The sequence below is a fragment of the Rhynchophorus ferrugineus genome, unplaced genomic scaffold, assembly GCF_030347505.1.
Source record: "Rhynchophorus ferrugineus isolate W39M unplaced genomic scaffold, kcgeb_rfMv2 rfM2, whole genome shotgun sequence".
In the NCBI taxonomy this organism is placed as follows: Eukaryota; Metazoa; Arthropoda; class Insecta; order Coleoptera; family Curculionidae; genus Rhynchophorus; species Rhynchophorus ferrugineus.
In genome coordinates, this window is record NW_027472581.1 from 31,079,839 (window position 1) to 31,104,849 (window position 25,011).

General features: G+C 32.7%; 1 protein-coding gene and 2 long non-coding RNA genes across 3 annotated transcripts in view; 2 read left to right on the forward strand and 1 right to left on the reverse strand.

Annotated features, from left to right (window-relative positions):
• Positions 1 to 25,011, reverse strand: part of LOC143190579 (muscle M-line assembly protein unc-89-like) — a 564,424-nt gene that overhangs the window by 59,192 nt on the left and 480,221 nt on the right. The window lies entirely within an intron of this gene.
• Positions 8,068 to 8,442, forward strand: LOC143191796 (uncharacterized). Its single transcript, XR_013004624.1, has 2 exons — positions 8,068 to 8,208; positions 8,265 to 8,442. It is a non-coding gene; the product is annotated as an uncharacterized LOC143191796 (long non-coding RNA).
• Positions 8,969 to 9,647, forward strand: LOC143191795 (uncharacterized). Its single transcript, XR_013004623.1, has 3 exons — positions 8,969 to 9,106; positions 9,314 to 9,401; positions 9,461 to 9,647. It is a non-coding gene; the product is annotated as an uncharacterized LOC143191795 (long non-coding RNA).

Below are 25,011 nucleotides of genomic sequence, written 5' to 3' on the forward strand. Positions count from 1 at the left end.
ACTAAAAATATATTTATTTCCCAAATAGCAAATGTTTTGGTTTGTATTTTCTGACAATTCTCTGGTAATTTTCAATTGGTAATATTTTTAAATTAAATTTACTAATTTGTACCACAACTTTCTTCGTGAGCTCCTGTAATAAGCAACTCAGCCTAAAACCAGAATCTTGAATCTGCTATTGTATCATTGAAAGAATCAATCTGAACTCGTTGTTCTAATTTGTAGTCTAAGCTTTTTGTAAACGTACACAAAATAACAGCCTGTGAATTTACAAACTTATATGTTAACAATTTGCCACGAACAAAATCAATATAACATTCAAGAAATAAATGAACACGTGCGAAAACTTTCATTCAGTTACTCGAAAATAGAAAGCGTTTAGACGATTTAAAACAAATGGTACATAAAGCGGTCTCTTGTGTTCGAAATGAGTAACGTATCCCGCGCTATAAATCGAATAAAACAAGATGAAAGAGATGAAATTGCACGGACTATTCGGTTCGTTCGGAGCTCCGACAAAAAAGGGTTCTTGTTCGCCCACAGAGGGTAAATATTTAAATTCGGCACTGTGTCTCGTATTCAAATAACGTTCGGTTTGTGCAACGATATCCGAACAAATATCCATTGGATCTTGATCGAAGGGCCGAATATCAGTTCGATATTGTTCTGTCAAATACTCGGTCGTCGCATGTCCTTTTAAACTAATAACAGTTGAGAAGTGCAGACGTAAAAAGGTATCTTTCTAATAACAGTTCAATTGAAAAGTCCCCGGCCTGACATATAGATGCCGCTACTCGAATTAAATCCATATGCTTTTTAGTTAGCTCTAACCCTCAAAAGATGCGTGTATAAATTTAACAGCTGTCGGATCATTAGTTCGTGAATTATAGCATTTGGAGTGAAACACCTTTTGTTAGTGCGTAAAAATGGATAAAAGGAATTTCGCATGTTGATAAAATATTGTTTTTTGAAGGGAAAAAATATAGTTGAAGCAAAAACCTGACTTGATGCCGAGTTTCCGTAAATTGAACTTGAATGAAATAGTAGACACTCTAAAGATATCAACTGAACGTGTACATCATATTATTCACGAATATTTGGGTATGAGAAAGCCCTGTGCAAAGTGGGTACCGTGTGAGCTCACCTTTGACCAAAAACAACGACGAGTTGATGATTCGGAGCAGAGTTTGAAAATGATCAAACGTTGAAAACCCGAGATTTTGCGTCGATATATGACAATGGATGAAACATGGCTATATCATTTCACTACGAAGTCCTATCGACAGTTATCCGAATGGACTGCACACGATGAACCCGCTCCAAAGCGTGGGAAAACGCAACAGTTGGCTGGCAAGATTATGGCGTCTGTATCTTGGGACGCGCATGGAATAATTTTCATTAGCTACCATGAAAAAGGAAGAACCATCAACAGCGATTATTACATAGCGCTATTGGACCGTTTGAAGGACGAAATCGCCGAAAAACCGCCGCATTTGAAGAAAAAGAAAGTGTTGCTTCACCAAGACAATGCACTATCTCAAAAATCCATGAATTGGGCTTCGAATTGCTTTCTCATCCACCGTGTTCTCCAGATCTGACCCCAGCGACTATTTCCTGTTCTCAGACCTCCAAAGAATGCTCGCTGGGAAGAAATTTTCGTCGAATGAAGAGGTGATCGCCGAAACTGAGGCCTATTTTGAAACAAAGGACAAATCGTACTACAAAAATGGTATCGAAAAGCTGGAGGGTCTCTATAATCAGTGTATCACTTTTGAAGGGAATTATGTTGAATAAAAAAAAATTGCCAAAAAATGTGATTTACTATGATAGGCCGAGTTACTTGAAATCACATATAATATTAAAAATATTAATATAAACACTAACAGATACTTTAAAATTGTATTCCATCTATTCTTACCCACCAAAAAGTAAATCCGTATGCCTGTGTATCCGTCATAAACCTAGATGTCTCTCTTTTGGTTTAATTATAATTTTTAAGCAAAAACAATTCATTGAATAATTTTCTCACTTTTTAGAAATTGCAGATGTGCTATTCTGCAAGCGCATGTCCCATTGATGTGAAAAGTTGATAATCGGACGGAACATGGTCTAGGACATGGAGAGAGTGGAGAAGTGTTTTCAACGCTTTCTTGACCGGATTTACATTATGAGGCGGGACGTTATCATACTGTAAAATCATTTTATCGTGTCATAGGACCCACTCTGGTTGTTTTTACATCAATGCATGATTCAAATCGATGCATGGTGTTTTTTTTCGCAAAATATCACATATATAGTTTTGAACCTGATATCAGTAGAATTACATGACATATGTTTGAAATCAAACCGTTGTATACTTACGCCTAATAACATCTTGTAGGAAAACCTGTAACTACTTTCTGGTAGACCCGGTAATTTATTAGGACTGTGTTGCGAATAAATATGTTTCAGCGATTAACTTTTAAACTAATTTATGATTGAAAACGAAGACCCTTCAAAGTTTCAAAGTTTAAATTTTTGGGAAAAAATTTGTGGGGCTACGCTTGGCACTTCTTGAGGCTTATGGTGGTGCTTTGATAAAAATTTACAAGCAAGCTGTGCAATGTTAGTAGGAGTATAAAAATATGCTTTATTGCAATAGCCAACATTCCACAAATTCCGGTGATTTCAGTATGTTATATATCACGTCTATTTTAAAAAATGTTTATGCCACTGGTTAATTCTTGCTTTACCTATATTCGATTCAACGAAAGCAATATTTAATATTTCTAAGACACTTGGTTGAAAGTTTGAAAATGTATAGCTACTTTCTAGAAGCCCCTGACAGTATAATAACAAAATTGTGCAAAATTTGATTATAGATTGTATATAAGCAGAGTAGAACTGATGTGTGTATAGTTAATATAATAGAGGCACAATATGAAAATAGTAGTTTTAGGAATTATTATCTACAAATAACTCAAGATCAATTTAATGACGAATTGATACTAAAAAGGACATAAGAAAATGTTATTTATATTAAATTAAACGTTTGTTTTGTTAAAAAATTAATTCAATTCAATAATTAAACAATAAAATTCATATCGTTGTAGAAAATATAATTTGTGAAATAGCAATATATTTATGAAAATTTAAATGTATTTTTATGTCTACGCAAACCAAGACTCTAGATGATGCTTTGACGGAATCTTTTCTGTCATCCTCAGGTTTATCTTCGTTTTACTCTACTTCTCGTTACACGAGCTGAACAATAGAGGTATAATAAAAGCACTAATTGTCTTAGACATCGTTATTGTCCAAGAAACCTAGTTATACTAATGGGCAGAAAAGGCTACGAATGGAAACATTTATAAATAATCCAGCATACCAGATTATCCCAACAGATTCCTGGAGAAAATTAAAAAGGGCAAAAACAATTGCCATTAATAAGAGCCTCCCAAAGAAGTACAAGAAGGATTTCCCATTGAGAACAACCGTAAGCTATATCGGACCTTCATTTAACATTTAACTAGATACCTCGCAAAACAACAACAATCCTATGCCGAATAGATTATTTTGTTAAGAACTCAAGGCACTTCATCGAACGCAAAGAAAATATTATTACGGAATCAGGACATTTACTAGAAATTTTGATGTGGTATCACTCTTTACCAATATACTTAGAGAAGAGTCGATAAACAACAAACAAATAAATACAATATATCAGAACAGACAATATGACATATTATATGTTTAAGTAAGACAATATTGTAAAATCTGATAATGAATAACCATCTAAGTCACGCCAGTAATTAAGCTAGGTAAGAGTGGATATTGGGATGGTCTCTAAAGTGGTTACTGGTAATCCATGCTAATCCATAATCCACGACAAGACCCGTGGTTAGTCCAGATAAATCGTCGTTGGTAAAAAGGAAACTTTAAAATATCATAATTATAAACAATAACACAACATTTGGTTTTCTGAAACTCCTATACCATATGATATTGTGTTGAATGATATTTTCGTTAATGATAAGGCTTTATAGTAAAGGATATTTTTTATTTTATTACTTAGCATGTAAACAACGCAAGTCTTGAACTGAGTGAAATACACATAACATAAACTATCCGATAAATATATTTATTGAGGAACTTGTTTATCGTTGAGAAGCTAAAAACATTCAAGAATATAATAAGTATACTAACTGCAAAATTATTTTAAAATTAAAGTAATTTCCATTAATAAGAGTCCCCCAAGCACAGAAAATATCACTATGGAATCAAGACATCTGCTAGAAGTTTTGATCTTGTTTCACCAACGTACCTACAGAAGAAGCGATAAACAACATACAAAAGAAATACAATATATCAGAGGAGACAATAAGACATATTTTATGTTTAGGGATAAACCATAGAAACCAAATTTACTGTTCAAACTGTGAAAGTGTTTACATATAAAAAATAAACAAGGGCAGTTAATAAAAACATTCAAGAATACAAAAGAAATACAAAAACAATACAATAGTTAATACGGCGCATAACTATGTGATGGTATTAGATCACATAAAAATAACCTAATTACTAGAGACGATACACCATGTCTGCCAACATATTGGAATGCATTGAGACGTGATCAGGCTTAATTATATTAAGATATCTTGCCCGCACTATTCAGCGCAGGAGACCAGTTCAGCTCTTGTAATGAGAAGTAGAACAAAGCGAAGCAAGACCTGAATAGGCAGATATAGTTGAAATTTACCTTCTTCAACTAATATAATAACACTGTGGTTTTTCAGGAAAACACACTTCACAATTATATTATAATTAAGCTGCCATTTAATTATAATCAGGGCGCTATGCATAACAAGGCTTAAATTCCCCACCTGCTAATTAAATCAGCTTGCCTTTAAAAGTGGTCTCGACATCACCCGACCCAAACGCTGATCGACATTTCTCTCGGCGGTACGCTAAAAAAATCGCCCAGAAAATAAGGGAGTTATCCGCCGAGACTTGTAATTTTCCCCGGTTGAGCGAGGCCCATAACGGCGTTGTTGAATTTCGGAGCTTTTTACAGTTTGTATCCTAATAAAATCCTGCATTTTATTGCCTCCGGAGGAGTTCTAGGCTCGAAAAAATCACTTTTTAATTAGTTCCGGCTTTATTTCAAAGGCATAATTAAACTTGAGTTATTCGAAACAATCGGGCGCCAGCGTTTACCGAACTTTACGCGTACAAATTAAAATATTTATTAAATTTCAGGATGTTGTAATCGGGTATGGTTCAAACCGTACTATTGTCCATTATGAATTCCTACCGTTAGGTTAAATTGTTGATAAGGAATATAATTTGTGTTTTCTCTCGATTTTTATTAGTTTTAAGAGTCCGGAATAATAATAGTTCGTCTTCCATTCTTTCATTAACCGACTTAAAAGGGAGAGGTTCTATGTTCGACTGTATGTATATTTTTCTATTCTCTAGTCAATTCCAGGGGTGTGCAACTACAATGCTAAGTGGTGGGGCAAAATCTTGTTTAGTCCAATCATTGGTGGCGCTGACAACGTGAATTTGATTGGTTAGTTTAAAAATATTATATAGAATCCTGTAAGGAAAATAATTTGCTTTGATTGGTCAGCCATTTCACGTGACTATTTTATGACGTCACATTTGCTGGCCAATAATATTTGAATGAAAATCGAATTTAATTTAAAAAACTAATTTATTAAAATAAAATCCTATACAAATATACATAAATGTAAATAATATAAATAATAATAAAAAACAACAGAAATATACATAATTGCAAAAAGCAAAAATAAATAAACTACAAAAATGTAAATAAAAAAAATTAAAAGCCCCATACTCCAGACAAAATAATTAAAATACTCTTCTATAACGCCTGCTCCCTTTTTCGTATTTGTTTAGTGCCATCAATTTTATAGGATCTATTAGAGTTCTATCTTGTATTTGTGCTATACTGAAGGTAAACTTTAAGTCCTTCCCTGTTAATATTGAATTAACTTGTTTAACCCAAAAATACAATGAACATTTGACAATAAGATTTAAAATGTGGTCTTCAAAATCGCTATGGACTGGGCAGTTGAAACATTTAAAATTTATGTGTTTTTTTAAGACATCTCTCAGAATAACAGATATGCTATTTTTATGACAAAATCTAGGTATTAAATAAAAGAGATAGCTTAAAGATCTACAAACAGTATAGTAAAACAGTCTTGATGGAGTTGTTAATTTGGGTCTACGCGGCTGCATCGCTTCTATAAAATCAGTATCGAGTTTTTGATCTGTGGAACTACTTAATGTAGAATGTAGACAGATATTGCACGTTGTCTTTTTTCTCAGAAGTTTTATCAAATAGCCTGAAATATAGACTAACGTGCAACGTTCCACTCTTGTTTTCCTCAGAGCAAAGTTCTCTGGAACTGAAAATATAGACTCAACTGGTGATTCTACAACCTCTGGTGATGCTATATCTCCAGTTAAAAAATAATGTAAGTTATCTAAAGCGCCAACATGTTCATCTTCTTCACAATTTGCTCCAGGCGAATGATGTGAAAGAAATGAAATGATGAGCCCTTTTAGAAATTTCTCGAACATACTAGGGGAAGGATGCTGTTTCTACCTCTATGACCTCTAATAGATCCAACAAAAATCTTTAAGCAATCTTGGTTAAGATTTGTTAAACAAATGTAGTTATTTGTAAATTTAGACAAAATAGATTTCTTTAAGTTAATAAATCCCCTAAAAGTAGCAATTAAATTTTTAATTGATGGCACCATAACAAATATTTTCTTAACAAGGCAATCAAATTTAAATATATAATTCCTCTACTATAAAATGATTGAACACTGATTGTTCTAAAAAGTTAAAGTATTGCAAATATTTTAGGGATATTTTACAATTAAAAGTAGTATTTATTACTACTAATTATCCAGTTATATTAATTATTACCTTCTTGTAAGACTTCTTTATGTAGAGACATCACATTGACAACATACGCACAACTTGGTAGATTAATTGAATTTTATTACTACTAACATCTTCATAAGTTTTTGAGTTTCTGTAAACAAACAATATATAAACAGACATGTAGTAGATAGATAATTTTATATGTACCTGATAAAACCAATGATGGATATGCATTTACCCAAATACCTGTTCGTGGAGGAAGGATAATTCTAAATTTTTCACTAATATGTCCATAACAAACACCATGACGTTGATATATTTGCATTGTGGTTTATCCAGGTAACTTACTATTATTTACTTGATCAACCCATTTTTGGAAAGTATCGAGATCATTCTTTGGGAAACGATGTCTAATTTCCGTAGTAGAATTTTACCCCGGTACACTACATCTTTTACTACACTGACGTATTGTCATCAATTTTTATATTATTATCCCATAATAATTAATGTAAAACAGAAAATATGCACAACGTAAAACGAAAATTTCGTGATCTAAACAAAAACCATAACCTACAAACAACAAACATAAAAATGGACGCCTATAGAAAATGCTGATTTCACACAATTTGATCGACCAATCACATTTCATGTTAGTGGCGGCACCTGCAATTTAAACTGCCAATCACAATTTGCGATCACAGCGCTACAGTTGATTGAACTAAACAAAACATTTCCCCAAGGTCGCCTATACCGTGAAATTTCTATTTTTTCTATGGTCAATTCAAATTTTTTTTAGTGATGCGTCGCGGATATTTGTGAGAACGAAACATTACAGTGTTGCCGCATCAACTCCGAGTTTTAATTCAGTTTGGCTTTGACAAAAAAATTCTAATCTAAATAAAATAATTGAACAAAAATGTTACCAAATATATTTTACTTTAACATTATACTATATCTAAATACTACAGTTAATTATACAGCCACAATAATTAATAGGTAAGACTTAAAAACCTCTTATCACTATTGCTATTTATCAAGAATTTTGCATACGTCTGACAGCTGGTCGCCGTCCGGTTGTCAGATATACGCTATATTTACGCTACGCTACTCAAAATATTAGTTATGATTATTACAGGTTATAAACCGGCAAACATTATTTTAGCCCTTTATTTTGATAAATTTTAAGTCGCTCTGTAATATATCATATTACTTTGTGTGAAAATGCCGAAAACAATAGATATTTAGGATCAGAAATTGATTGCGGCTTTAATAGGTTATTTCGAAAAAGAACGAGATAACGGAGAGGTAATTATTGATGATATTAAATAAGTCCCTACAATTTTATTGAAAATGTTTTTTAGCAGGTTGCTGCCGTGCTAAATTTTACTGTGGGTACTGTGAATAACATCGCTTACAAAATGAAGAATAATACCTTAAATTCGCCCAAGAAAACCGGTCTACATACAAAGTGGGTGACGAATCTTGACAATCTTGATACAGGCTCTATTCAAGACCAAATATTGGAAATGTATAAGAATAGTAAGTACACAAACTATTTCATCGATATAAACATAATTGGATAAAATTATTTTAGAGAAAATTCTCTCTGGAAAGTATACATAAAAGAATTAGGGACATGCAGCTTTTTGAGGGATATAAGACATCCTTTAATACACTCTTACAGGGCATAGGGTTTAAATGGTGTAAATATAACGCTCGGAGAGGTTTAAAGGAACTGCCTTAAAAATAATTCTATTAAAGGCATAAAATAATATAAGAAACTTAATATTTAAAATATTTTAAAATGGTTCATTGTGGCACTCTTGGCAAGACCGTAACAAAAAAAAGTTAATTATAAAATTAAGTGTTAATAGTTAAATGCAGATATATTGCTGATTGAGGAGGATATTCCATCAAAAACTGTTTGGATATGTGGAACGAAGATAATATACTCATCAGATCAATAGATCAACCGTAAGATCTTCGGTTTTGATGAACTCGATAAGCCATACTAAGGAAGTAATTGATAAATGGTGGAATCATGAACATGTTTTCGATAGATTAGAAATTAACAGTTTAGTGATTGAATTGGACAGTGAGTCGTAAAGTGAAAGTGAATGAAGGATACTTTCAGTATATGTGATAATGCTGTGCAATGCTGGAAATTTCTGAGACAGAGTGATGAGAGTGGAAACAACTAAAGGTATACACATAATTCATTGAATAGAACTATAGAAAATGGTATCGTAGGGCGTGAAACATTTGTGTGCACGGATATGATTGTAATTGTTCAAAATTAAACATTAGGTTACAACGTATGAGGAGAGAATGAATATTAACTGTTTTGTAGATATAGTAAATGCATTAGACAGAATTTAGTGATTAATTTTATCAAGAATTGTGTACACAGGTAGTAGCAGAAGAAATTAAAATGCTGTGGTACCAAGATGACTTGCCATGTACACACCATCAAAGGAAACAAGAACTGAATATAAAAAGTAAATATGCTCTTGAATAGAAGTAAAATACATTTCTCTGATATACAATTGCTGATTAGGTGAATTAGGCCTCCAGGGGGATAACACTACATAAAAAAAAACGCGCGTAGAAACTACCTCATGGATGGTGTGGAAAAGAGTTCAATGTAAATAAAACAAATCTAACGTACAAACTAAGTTTTAAGTCCTTTGATAATATATGTATTAGATGTACTACAATGTTAAAATAAAATATATTTGATAATATTTTTGTTCAATTATTTTATTTAGTTTAGAATTTTCTTGTATGTCAAAGCCAAAATGAACTAAAACTCAGAGTTGATGCGGCAACATTGTAATGTTTCGACGTGAGAAATATCCAAGACGCAAAACTAAAAAAAAACCTTGAATGGACTATATATTCTCTGATTTCTCCGTCATTTATGGACCGATATTAAAAATTATTTCTTTATTCCAAAGAGTACACAAATTGTGTGCATATAGTGGACCATAAAATACGTATAGTAGATAGGTTAAATAAGGTTTTTGTTTACATTTATTTAGTTATTACAACGATTATTATGTCTACATTTTATTTTAAAACTTTTTTATTGTTACTTGGGCTATCCATTGCAATCTTAATAAAAATAATTGCGTAATTTACTGAGTAAAGATCTAACACTATAAAGAGAAAAATGAAATATTTTTACCAAGAAAGTTAAACCAATCAAATGATCCTTTAAACAATACAAAAATAATAATATAATTTTATGTCAAACATCAATTAAATTAGGAACAAAACAAATCTAATGTAATATAACTGTTTAGGAACGGTACCCCGACTTCAAACCGACTTTATTTAGTTACTATAACGATTATTACGTACATATTTTATTTTAAAACTTTTTTTTGACTTAAAAACCTGTATAAATCTTTTTTTTTTAATTTAAGTTTATTTATTTTTTACTTTTTAGTGAATTCCTTATTTATTTTTTGAATTCAGTTTATTTGCTAAAAATATTTTTTATATTTTCGTTACACTATATTTTGGCTGGATTGATGCTTTCGAAAATGGCAGTATCAGCAGTAACGACATCACAATTTTTATGTTTGGGTTGTTGTGTTGAAAATACATGTTGAACTTCAAGCCCATGTTGATTAAAATCAAGCATAATATGAGGTCGTCACTAATCATCTAATATCTGTCTTGTCACACATTTATGAATAATTGGAAATTGTTTTAGCAATGGCACCATTAATTTTAAGTTATATCTCTTGAGTTTCTGATGGATTTATAACGGATAAGAAAGAAAATAAAGTATCACTGCAATCAAATCGCTTGGTAATGTCTGACGTCAATGTAATATAAAATTATTGGTATGTTTTATAGAAATCTGCAATAACACCGCGAGGTATATTTTCATCTTTTTCGAACTTTTCATTACCGTAATTTACAAATTCTCCAAACATTTTTCATAATATTGAAATGAAAATGATGTGCTAAAGTGTAATTTTATTATCGATTGCCATTATAATATAATTATTATAACTAAATATATCTGTTAATAACATAATAAAATCGTGTTTAAAATTTAAATTTTTATTTTTAGTTTAATTTAATTTCAAAAAATGTATCAATGATAAATAATATTTTATAGAATATAAATATGGTATTGAGGGTTGTTCACCATAAGTAACCTAAACACATTTTCAAATAATTATGTAGATATTTGGAGTTCCTCTAGCAGCTATGAGGACATATTTTTCTATTAGTGACCTTTGATTTCCCGCGCAGTCATAATCATAGATATGCAGTAAGCTGCCTTATTTAGTTTATACTTGACAGCCATTGTCCATTTCATCATGGTCGTACTACATAAAGGGTTCCGAAAGTCTAAGTCGCCCAAAAGAGGTCGTCCTGTCAGATATCCTCGATATAATCTGTGAACTGATATTGAAAGATTGTAGGACGAAAGTAAGTGAGGTAACTGAGGTTATAAGTATCTCAACTGAGTCACTACGTCATACATGACATGAATATTTGTATTAAAAAACGACCTCTGCGCTATTGTTCACACTTAAATATAAACTCAAATGTATGATATCTTCAAAGGACAATGTTCAGCCGCAAGTCGAACGAGCTCTTACGCCGTTTCGAAACATGGATACATCACAAAACACCAGAGACCAAGGAACAATCAAAACAGTGGGTTTCACCAGAACAATGTGTATCAAGGGAGGCCAAGTTTTGTCTCTGGGGTGCGTGCGGTTTCACTCAAATTGATTATATTGAAATGAGTAATGAGAGCTTTTGGACATATGTAGATTTTAAGGAAAAGGACCACACTTGGCAAAGAAAAGAGTATTGTGCACTTAAGACAATGCATGGACGCACACCCTGTGACTATTCCTCTTTCAAATTTGATTATATTGAAATGAGTAATGAGAGCTTTTGGACATATGTAGATTTTAAGGAAAAGGACCACACTTGGCAAAGAAAAGAGTATTGTGCACTTAAGACAATGCATGGACGCACACCCTGTGACTATTCCTCTTTCAAATTTGAAGAGATGTGCGTCAAAAGAAGATGTCATCGTCAAAATTGTCTTTTGAGTGTCTTTGAGGAACTTTATCGAGGTATTGATGTAAATGGCATTGAGTTGAAAAGAAATTATGTTGAGAATTAAAACACTTTCTCTTTGAAAAAAAAATCTTTCATTCAAAAGTCATCGACTACTAAAAGTCGTTACGCAGTCTTCTCATTCATCTACCTCTCCGTCGACTTCTTTGGCTCAAATTCATTTTAATTTTGTTATTTTATGTTATTTTATACAATATCTGTAATTCTGGTCTGCCTGCTTAGTTTTTGATTGAATATAAGATCACGTTACAAATCAAAGTTTCAAACCAAACCAATATAGTATTGTAGGACTATCGAGGACACAGTGTTCCAACACTAGAGTTAATATTTAAATACAAATTAATTATATGAACAAAATGGGTATATTTATTAATAACGCCAGAACAACTTTCGATTCACCTTTTCTTTTAATCAATATTCCAACTTCCAGGCAACGCCTATAGAAGCGCCGATAAAAATAACTCAAAATTCTCATTTCATTTGATTTTGTTTGCCATAAATTCCCGCTCCAGGACATTCGTTAAAAAGAAATTTATTACGATTTAATTGTTCGAGTTTCAACTTTATGCTATTTTCATAACGCTACTCCGGTCTTTTTCATAAAATCGTTTATAAATAGAAGCTCTTTTATTAGGTTTAGACATTTTTTGTGAGGTCTGTTCGGCCTTGATAACAAAAGGGAAAGTTTTAAAATTTCATACAGTATTATACAGCATACAAAATTATATATAGGTTTTCAAGAAGGGCGCGTCAATACTGAAATTGAATGAAATAAGCTCTGTAAATGGATCTGGTTGGTAGGTTACATTTGAACAAGGTGAATAGGTCTGTTGACGGTAACGTTTTCTACAACGACGATTTCCAAAAACGAAAAACGACCATTAAGTTCGAACATTCTTCACTAAATTTTACCACAGTTTACGATAAGCACAGCATTTATTAGAAAGACTCCGATGTCAGTCTATAAAAGTGTAGAAGACTGAAATGCGGATGTCAGATTTAAAAGTCTTGGAGCCATTCGAAAGGAGTGATAAAATAATCGCTCGGAAAAGGTGGGCATTAATTCTCAAGACGCATAGCCCTGCTATACGAAGGTCCAGAATCTGTATGAGCGAATACAGCGCTATCACCAGCGACCATCAGGTCTATCAAGAATCTTATAGCTCCATTTTGAAAGTCATGTCTGTTATTGTATTAAACATATTTTCGCATAATTACATCCGCTACTATGTTGAAATGTAGAATCTATTATCAAATGAATTTGACAGATCAATCAGGCACGCAACTAACGGAAGCACCATGTGATGCCTGAGGGCATGCTCAACTTCCGAAGCTGCCCAATGTAAATGCCAGTGTATACAGTCGACAGTAAAACGAAAATCAGTAAAGACAACAATCGGAAGTTTTCCCGCTCTAAAATGTCTAACAGGTCAATTGATAAGTCCACGGCCTACCATAGTAAAACATATTTTTTTTGGCAAAATTAGTTTTTGTTATTCAACATAATTCCCTTCAAGTGTGATACATTGATTACAGCGACACTTCGACTTTTAGATATCATTTTAGTAGTACGATTTGTCCTTTATTTGTCCAAAATAGGGTTCAGTTTCGGCGATAATTTCTTCATTTGACGAAAATTTCTTCCCAGCGAGCATTCTTTTGAGACCTGAGAACAGGAAATAGTTACTGAGGGTCAGATCTGGAGAATACGGATATATAATCATGAAGCAGCATTTCCTTTTTCTTCAAATACGGCCATAACGCTATGTAATAGTCGCTGTTGATGGTCCGTGCTTTTTCAAAGTAGTCGATGAAAATTATTCCATGCGCATCCCAAAATACAGACGCTATAACCTTGCCAGCCGACTGTTGCCTTTTTCCACGTTTTGGAGCGGGTTCATCGTATTCACTCTACTAGGATGACCGTCGATTGGACATTTCGGGGTGAAATGATGGAGCCATATTTCATCCATTGTCACATATCGAGGCAAAAACTCGGGGTTATTACGCTTGATAATCTTCTAGCACTGGTCCGAATCGTCAACTCGTCGTTATTGATCAAAAGGATACTCGCGCGGCATCCACTTTACATAGAGTTTTCTCATACCCAAATATTTATGAATTATATGATGTACAAGTAATATCTTTAGAATATCTGCTATTTCATCCAATTACAATTTACGATCATTCAGTATCATTTTGTGGATTTATTAGTGTTTTCTTCAATTACAACCTCTTTTGGGCGTCCACTGCTTTCAACGTCCTCGGTGCTCATTTCACCAAGTCTAAACTAAGCTTACCAATCCTTGATGGTTGATGTTCCTGGCACAGTGTCCGGAAACTCGGCATCAAGCCAAGTTTTTGGTTCAACTGTATTTTTTCCCTTTAAAAAGCAATATTTTATCAACAAGCGAAATTCCTTTTTATCCATTTTCTTCACAATAACAAAGTTGCTTCACTCAAAATCCTATAATGTACGAACTAATGATCGGACAGCTGTCAAATTTATACACGCACCTTTTGCGGTTTAGGGGTAACTAAAAAAACATATGGATTTAATTATAGTGGCGCCATCTATGTGTCAGGCCGAGGACTTTTCAATTGATCTGTTACCTACGTCACTTATGTTTCTAAACTATTCATCCATAAAATGTATTTCGTCGATAAAGATAATATTTCGTTTAAAATTACAGTTTTAATGAACGATTATTTTTTCAATTATTTTGGGAATATATAGGCTAAAAGATATATGACAAGTATTTGATACTTTGATGACAACAACTCGTAGAAATTGATTTAGTCGCATTAAAAACCATTATCTTCATAAGACATGCATATCAAATATATATATTTACCGAGTTTAATATATTCATGATGATAAAAAAGCTTTAGTTGGCTATTCAACGATAATTAGTCGAGCCATCCGCATATATATTAATATTATGTCAAATAATTAATAATATTTGGATTTATTTTCATTAATTTACCCAATAATTCGACACCGATTCTAATTCACCTCCAATGTTGACGTTATATTATAAATATATTATGTTTTGATCCAAGCGTTATAGAAAATCCAATTAAAATTAGTGGTATTTATGTAATGTTAATTGGGAGCAATGTGTCACCCAGGATCATTAATTGGTAATATATTTTTCAGAATTTATTTACTTGTATAATTGATTGTTACTGTTTGTTTCGAAAACTACATTTTGTCGAAGTATCATTAGAGCAGTTATGTAACCGTTATGTTTACAAACAAGACAACAGGTTAGAAAGATTTGTTGAAGAAATGAATAAGCAAATTCAATTAAAAGTACCCCTTTAGACAGTCGAACAATTAAATTTTGAAGCAGAAAACTTCATTTTAGAACTGCAAACTGCAAATTAAAAATAAATCCATAAATAATTATCTGAGAAATCTAAACAGATTATTCGCTCTGGAAAGCCACCAAACATCTAGGATGATTATGTCTACACACTCAATCTGTAAGAAAGAAACTTATATGGATATTGGGCATGCAGCAATCAAGAAAAAGCTGAAACATTTGCTGACCATCTAGAAGAAACTTTCAAACCAAACGAAACTGATATTGAATAACTAGTGACGCCGAAAGATGTAACCAAAATTATAAAGGTTTGACATATCAATTGAAAAGTCTCTGGCCTACAATAGTAAAAAACATTTTTTTGCAAAATTACTTTTTTATTGGACATTATTCCCTACAAGGTTAATACACTGATTATGACGATCCTCCAACTTTTCGATACCATTTTTATAGAACGATTTGTCTTTTACTTCAAAATAGGTCTCAGTTTCGGCGATCACCTCTTCATTCGACAAATATTTCTTTCCAGCGAGCATTGTCTTGAGACCTGAGAACAGGAAATGGTCGCTGGGGGCCAGATCTGGAGAATACGGTGGATGAATGCATTTTTGCCATCGTTTTCATTGACTTGTGACACGGTGTATTGTCTTGGTGAAGCAGCACTTCCTTTTTCTTCAAATGCGGCTGTTTTTTTTGGCGGTTTCGTCCTTCAAACGGCCCAATAACGCTATGTAATAGTCACTGTTGATGGTCCTTCCTTTTTAAAGGTAGTCAATGAAAATTATTCCATGCACATCCTAAAATACAGACGCCATAAACTTGCTAGCCGACTGTTGTGTTTTCCCATGCTTTGGAGCGTGTTCGTCGTTTTCAATCCACTCGGATGACTGTCGATTGGACATCGGATTGAAATAATGGAGCCATGTTTCATACAATGTCACATATCGACGCAAAAACTGGGGTTTATTATGCTTAACCATCTTCAAACACTGCTTCGAATCATCAACTCTTGTTGTTTTTGGCCAAAAGTGGGCTTGCGCGGCACCTATTTTGCACAGAGCTTTCTCATGCCCAAATATTTATGAATGATATGATCTACACGTTTAGTTGATATCTTTAGAGTGCCCGCTATTTCATGCAATTTCAATTTGCGGTCACTTAAAATCATTTTGTGGATTTTTAAAATGTTTTCGTAGGTAACAACCTCTTTTGGGCGTCCGCTGCGTTTACCGTCTTCGGTGTTCATTTCACCACCTCTAAACTTAACATAACAATCCTTGATGTTTGATTTTTTTGGGCAGTTTCTGGAATTTTTTGGCTTCAATTGTATTTTTTCCTTTCAAAAACAGTACTTTATCAACACGCGAAATTTCTTTTTATCCATTTTTTTCACAATAACAAAAGTTGCTTCACTCAAAATGCTATAATTCACAAACTAATGATCCGACAGCTCTCAAATTTATACATGTATCTTTTGATTAGGTTAGGGTTAACTAAAAAACATATGGATTTAATTCTAGAGGCGTCATCTATATGTCAGGACGGGGACTTGTTAATTGACCTGACATTCAATAGTACATATTAAAACTGCAGAGCAATGAAACTCCTCTTTAAACATTCTTGCTTGTCGGAAGAATCTGGAAGGCCGCTCTGAAGCAATATTCTAATATCATTGAGACACTTCATTATCTTAGGTATTTTTTGGGCTAACTAAAAACATATGGATTTAATTCTAGTAGCGCCATCTATGTGTCAGTCCGGGGAATTTTTAATTGATCTGTTACATTAATCCAAATACATCACCATGTTATGACTTAATAACAGGAAAATTGCTGCAAAAGTTAGCAAGAAATGCTATTATAAAACTTACCAACTTGATCAATGTAGTATTTTAATTAAGAATGTCCCAGATGTTTTGAAGATGGCGGAAATTATCATGCTCCCAAAATGGAGAAAATCACCAAATGAAATGAAATGAAACAAAAGCCTATACACCTATCTCGCTGTTACTAGTAATATCTAAGGTATTTGAAAAACTCCTGTTGAAAAGTATAAAACCTATAGTAGAGAGAAAAAACGTAATACCTACGTATTGGTTCGGGTTTGTTTACAGAAATTCGACGGTTGATCAGGTGTATAGAATAACAGAAGTAATTGAAAAAATCTGCGGAGTTAAAAAGGTATGTTCAGCTATATTATTTGTTAGATGTGACTCAAGATAGGTAGCCTTGTGCATAAGCTATACAAAATGTTACCGAAATAATATTTAAAATACCGAAATAAGTTAAAGCAGGTGTATTACAGGGAAGTGTATTGGGGCCAATTCTTTACCTACTCTATATATGTGATATACCATAAATGGAAAATATTACCATGGCTACATTTGCTGACGATAGTGCGATTCTTGTTGTCGGAAATAATAACGGAGATGCCACACGAAAATTATAACAGGCATGTATAGCCAGTATAACCGATTGGAAAGATATACATTAACGAAAATAAACCTGTGTATGTTCAGTTCACGTATAAATCCGACGACTCAAACACCAATAACAATAATTAATAATATTATTCCATATAGCAACAACGCTAAATATCTCGGAATGCACAACATCGCTGGAAGGAACATGTTAAAAAGACAAAGAACCAGAGTCAGAATGTGGAAAAATGTATTGGTTAATTGGAAGAACATCACAAATATCCATACATGATAAATTACTATTATATAAGCAAACATTGAAACCTATATGGACATACGGAATACCATTATGGGAATGTTCTGCAAAAGCTAATATAAATAAAAAACTAGTCTTTCAGAACAAGTAGGTACGCCGATACACTACAGGACTGATTACTTATATCGAGCACTACAGATATCGACTATGGCCCAGGAAATTAAGAGAATTGCAAGGAGAGATGAGGGCAGATTCTATTCTTATATCAATATCGAAGTAACACAAATCTTGGATAACATCAGAACAGAACACAAACTCAAAAGAGACAAACCATTTGATCTTTGTAGTATAGTATACTGAGGTTCATTTAATAGAAAAATAGTAGTGTTAATGCATATACATTGTTACTCCAAAGACTAATATAGGGGGCTGATGGGTCCTCCTAGATATATAACTAGATTAAAGAAAGCTAATCTGTGTATGTACAGTTCACCTATAATCAGACGACTGACGACTCAAACATCAATGTAATGACAAATTATAGGTTAGTCGGCAATATCTAGTAACAATGTAATGAATAAGCTAAAAAAAGGAGTTGACATGTAATTTTTTAATAAAGCTACCACATTTAAAACCACTGTATTTGGTTTCGTTTTATAACGTATCTGCTCCCCGGAAATATTTTCGAAATAGAGTGACCTAAAAACAACATTCATTGGTGATGATTCTGCACTGGCGTAAAAAAACACATGAAAGTTCCAACATTTCCCTTGAAGCGAAGTCATTTTCTGACGCAAAGGGAGACATAAACAGGCAACGTAAAAGTTCGAATCTCCCACGCGAACTGGCGACAAAAATAGCAGGAAATTCTCATTTTAACTGATTTTGTTTTGTGCAAAGTTCTGTCGTTTCGGGGCCATTTTGTCTCCGAAAAAGATATTGCCTTTTAATTGCTGTAGTTTTGGGTTTTGGGTAATATTGCGATTTTCAGGTTTAGTACAATTTACACTATTTTGGTGAGACCACAGTTTATGTCGTTTAAGAAGAAATATTCTTTAAAAAGAATCTTATAATAATAATAGGATTATTTATTTTTATTATAATACTAAAAAAAATTTAACTTTAACTTTTCATTGATCTTTAATTTTTTAAATCTTTTCCTGCGATACTGATCGATAATTTTAGTCTTCTAGTATATTTTGCAATTAACTGATTGAACTCTATAACTATATATCTATTGAATAAATTTAATTGAAATTGGTAAAAGAAAGTTTTATTTGTTTATATTTTATCGTTATTATTTTTTTTTCTGAAGCACAGACAGAGATCTGTGAAGTGAGACATGTGAGACACATGTGAGATATGAAATCATAAATTGTCCCAATATCTATGATACTTAAAATTCCATATCGTAGTTGTATATTTTAGACCTTTTAATTTTTGGTATTTTCTAAAAAAGGCTTGAACGATAATGTAAAGGAACTAGGCGGGATTGACGCTTCTTTTTAATTGTATGATTTGTCACCGTTGTGAATAATTATTAACAGAAATAATTAGCATGAATGGCAACATGGCTGATTTTTCTTCCGGGATTGTATTTGCCAGAAGTGATCACGTGTTAGGGATTTTAAAACTTTATAAAAGTCTATTTCTAAAGCCGTGACGGTTAGAGTCACTACATTCTTCCTACTCAATTTATTTTACTATGTTTTGTGTCGTCCTAGCTGAGTTTCATCCTGTTTTCTCTTTTTATTTACCATTTATTATTTATTAAATTTCGATTTATTATGTCCTAATTACTATATTATAATTATTAGCGTTCATTTCTCATATTTTCCACTTGTTATTCTTCATTTGTATTCATTATGCTCTACTTATTTATTTATTTATCCATCCATCGTTATATATTTTATTCTAATCTATTTTATTATTTCTCCAAATCGTGGCAAATCGAAGAAATATATGGTATTAATAGTGTATGATATTTTATGATCTATGGAGAGTCTTGAAGCATATATAAACGCCACCGAAAGTGGTTTCTACTGGCTCTTGGTGACATGGTATATAGCGGGTGGCTTTTATCTTCCTCATCAATTATAGCTAGAGCTGGAGAAGTGAGTGCACTAGTAACAGTACTGTTCATTTATTTATTTATTTTTAAAATTTTGCTTAATCCTAGCGAGGCCTATTAACTGTAGTGGCAGCAGTTTATCAACGCTATCTATCGCTGTTATAATTATTATCTCTTATATGTTGTTTGTTGTAACTATGAGTTACCGTTATTGTCTGTTTTATAATGATTGTCCGTCATTTATTGAGTACTATGAACTAAGATTTTTGCTAACCATCCTGGTTACTATATCATTTTATTGCCTACCATTGTAATCGTCTTTTATTGAGATTATCACTACCATCCATTACCAGTGTTTGTCGATATATTCATTTATCGATACTATTGTTATTGATATTATTATAGCTGCCAGAATTTTTGTTGCCAGTAGCGGTATATTTTAATTACTTAACAATATCTATCTATGTAATATTTCAATTATATTGTTATTTCATCCCTGTTATTGAAAAGTGGTTGCTCGGGAACCTTTTCATTATGTTTGCGGAATTATCACCCGATCACCTCGACATCAAGATCTCGCCCGCTTATTTGCATTATTTATTTTGCCAGTTATTGTGTAAGTAGTTGTTATATCATTTATTTTGATCTTTATTTTTATATATTTAAGATGTTTGATGGTTAAAAACAACCCAACAGTAAACAGTATATTGTCCATCCACTGTATATTTATTTATATCAATTAGTAATAGGAATTATTTATAATTAAGCAATATAGGTAAATAAATAGGTAAATATTGAAAATATTTTACAGAATACATAACTGTGATAGTTCTATATATATTGCCTTTCTGTCGCATTCTCCACGTGATTTTCATAAACTGTTCATTCTTTGGCAAACGTCGCTATTATTTAAAATAATACATCGCTAGGATTATTCTACTCCAGACCTGAGATACATTACGTCCCCGAAAATGTCTAAAATTAATAAACAATTTTTAATAACGACACAACATGTTCAAGATCCTCTCTCTTCGTTCCTCTCGGCCCTCATCTTCGCTCGCTTCTCTATCCCTCTCGCTCGCTCACCCTCTCCTAAATTAAAATCTTGCTCACACGCCGTTTTAATTGTTCGAATTTATACACTCTGCGCCGCATTTAATTAAAATTGTTTTCTCGCACAACAAAATTGCTTTATTAAATTTAAACATTAATATTTGGGAGACCTTTAGCATTGTGAAAATCCCCGTTTGCGTCGGTTTTTGGTTTGCAATTAGTAGGTGGAATTCGAAGTAAAACATGTTTTAATGAAGTATCGAGTTTTCGCGTTTTACACTTCATTTATCGTGTTATATTACTTGATTTGTTTCGATTCAGAATCATGATTATTACTTGGAGAAAGTTTAAAAAACATGTTTTATTAGAGATCTTTAATTGATACATAAGTTATTTCATTATTTACTTAGATTACTTGTCTGAATTACAGACAGACAACACCAACAATCAAATAATATAAGCAAAACAAATAACAGCATTTTGTTTGGCAAAATTAGTTTGTTTTTATTCAACATAATTCCCTTCAAGTGATACACTAATTATAGCAACCCTTCAACTTTTCTATAATATTTTTGGTGATCACCTCTTTATTCGAGGAAAATTTCTTTCCAGCTAGCATTCTTTTGAGATCTGAGAACAGGAAATGGAACTCGTCGCTGGGGGTCAGATCTGGAGAATATGGTGGATGAGGAAGCAATTCGAAGCCCAATTCATGGATTCTTGCCATCGTATTCACTGACTTGTGACACAGTGCATAGTCTTCGTAAAACAACACTTTCTTTTTCTTAAAATGCGGCCGTTTTTCGACGATTTCGTCCTTCATACGGTCCAATAACGCGGTCGCTGTTGATGGTCCTTCCTTTATCAAGGTAGTCAATGAAAATTATTCCATGCGCATCCCAAAATACAGAGGCCATAACCTTGCCAGCTGACTGTCGCGTTTTCCCACTCTTAGGGGCGGGTTCATCGTGTGCAGTCCACTCGGATGGCTGTCGATGAACTTTGGAGTGAAATGATGAAGCCATGTTTCATCCATTGTCACATATCGATGCAAAAACTCGGGTTTGTTATGCTTGATAATCTTCAAACACTGCTCTGAATCATCAACTTGTCGCTGTTTTTGGTCGAAAGTGAGCTCGCGCGGCACCCACTTTGCATAGAGCTTGCTCATACCCAAATATTCATGAATGATATGACTTACACGTTCAGTTGATTTCTTTAGAGTATCTGCTATTTCATTCAATTTCAATTTACTGTCATTCAAAATCATTTTGTGGATTTTTTAATGTTTTCGTCGGTAACAACCTCTTTTGGGCGTCCACCGCGTTCACCATCTTCGGTGCTCATTTCACCACGTCTAAACTTAGCATACCAATCCTTGATGGTTGATTTTCCTGGGGCTGTGGCTGGAAACTCGGCAAGCCAAGTTTTTGCTTCAACTGTATTTTTCCCTTCAAAATACTCCAAAATGTAAAATGTTTTAACAACACGCGAAATAACTTTAATTTTTTTTTCACATTAGCAAAATGCTTGCTTCATGCAAAATGCTATAATTCGCAAACTAATGATCCGACAGCTGTCAAATTTATACGCATCTTTTTAGAGTTATATATATATATATATATATATATATATATATATATTATCATAATCATTAATATATAATCATTTCTTACGATTTTCGCTGCTTCAAGTTATGATCTTTCGATGTCACCATTTGTACATCATGTTTCACTGGTTTTTCTCAATTTTAGACTTGAGTCATTAGTTCATTGGAAATAATTAATGGTAGCTTTCTAGCATTGAATCTAAGTCCTGTTACCTATATTAATATTTCTGATAGTAGCGAATTGTTTATGTTCTTTTCGTAAACCTAGTGGTTGAATATTAGTCAATTAATTCCATGAAGCATACAGATAACAGCGAACTTAACATCATAATCTTAATCGTGTAACAAGCGAATAATATCGCTAAGAAAATGCTCTTTGGCGGTAAAATTATCAGTTTATTTATACACATCATCTCTTGAATTTTTTATTTATCGAAAAGCTTGATTAAAATCGTAATTGGATGGTGATTATTCCTCTTCATCTTGAAACTTTTTTTCCCAAGAGAATTTAAGTAACACGACCAACCCAAATTCAAGACTTATGACTTGCTTGTATGCTTACTTTTGCACTAAATGACATTTTCCCATCAGGGGCTTCGATCAATCTGGTTAACATATCTGCCAAGTTTCCAATTTAATAGGAAATATCTTTGGGTGGCTACTGGTTCATTTTCATCCATAAAATCAAGTTTATTGAAAATCGAATTGAATTAGTAAGACATAAAGCTAACACCAACAATACCACAAATTAATTTCCATATTGCATAATCACTTTTTCCTCGTTAAAGTGTTTACCATTGTCGCGTTAATTTTGTTATTATGGAAGGTTATGTAACTTACATAGGCTTGTTTTCAGTGTTCGAATTTTATATCGATCAAAATAATATCAGTAGCTAACCACTTCATATTGTGATGCTATACACTAACCTCATGTGGGTATAGTAGGAAATAAGCGATGATCAGAAGGGACAATATTCGGCGAATATTTAAAGAATAAGGAAAAAGACTAACAAGAAATAAAACCAGACATGTTTAGTAATAGTAATAAAATATTGGGCTTTTCAGTAAACAAAATGGTTTTTGATGAACGATTAGAAAAGCTTGGACGACTTGGAAAGCCATTAATATGATGATCAAAGTGTTTTATGAGGTATGTATAGTATATATATATATATATATATATATATATATATATATATATATATATAAAGAAAGCAATTTAAAATGGAATGAAGATAATGAAAAATGAGAGTTCTATTTTTGGAAGCCCAACCACATTTCGTATTTAATAAAATTCCACGCGGCTGCTTTTAAATCATACGGTTCAAAACAACGTCTCATTTTCTAACATTATGATTAAAAGTTGTTTAGAAAGGAGAAAATTATTTTTAAATTGTTTGTTGCGATGTCGGAGCTGCTGGATTAATCCTTCTCTTTCTTTCGTTATAATCGACTTTATATTTTTACGAAAATATATGAGAACTTTGTATGAATGGTATATTTATGGAGATTCTCTGTTTATTTAGATACTTTTTGGGTTATTCAAATATAGATTTTCTACTGTTCGGGCATAATATTTGTTATTAGTTACGACAATAGAATTCAAATGCGTTGTGGCCTGACATGAGTCTTGGTGTCTATCTATGATCAGGGGGAGAATAATTTACATAATATTTAAATAAGATGATACTAATATTTAATAAAAAATGTCCCAAAAATGACGTGTGTGATCAAAACGATCTAAAGAATATCCCATTGTGCCTATATTTAATGAGCAATGGATAAATCATACAGGGCCACCTACCAAGTTGAAGAAGTCTCGAAGAAGTTAATGACGTCTCGTCACATTCGGACTCGCCATGTGCAACATATTTCATTTATTGAACTTCAATCTCAACTAGACGCGTCAACGTCACGACAGTTACGACTTGACAAGAAATTATGGATGCAAAAAAGAAGAGGAGCGAGAAGGTTGAAATATAAGCAAGCTGACAAAGCAGGAAACAATTAAAATAAAGGCAAGCACAATAGAAACAGTACTTTGACGAGGACACATCTGATAATGACCCATATTAGTCTCAATTGATCCAAAAGAAAGCGAAAATAATGACGCTGAAATGAAGAATTTCGTTTCAATGAAGATTGCGTAGAAAATCCTAGTCTTAAATTTATTTGTACAACTTGGATGGAACTTGTGTTACTTTCCACATTTTTGGAACTATTGAAGAATTAAGCTAGTTACAATTTAACTTT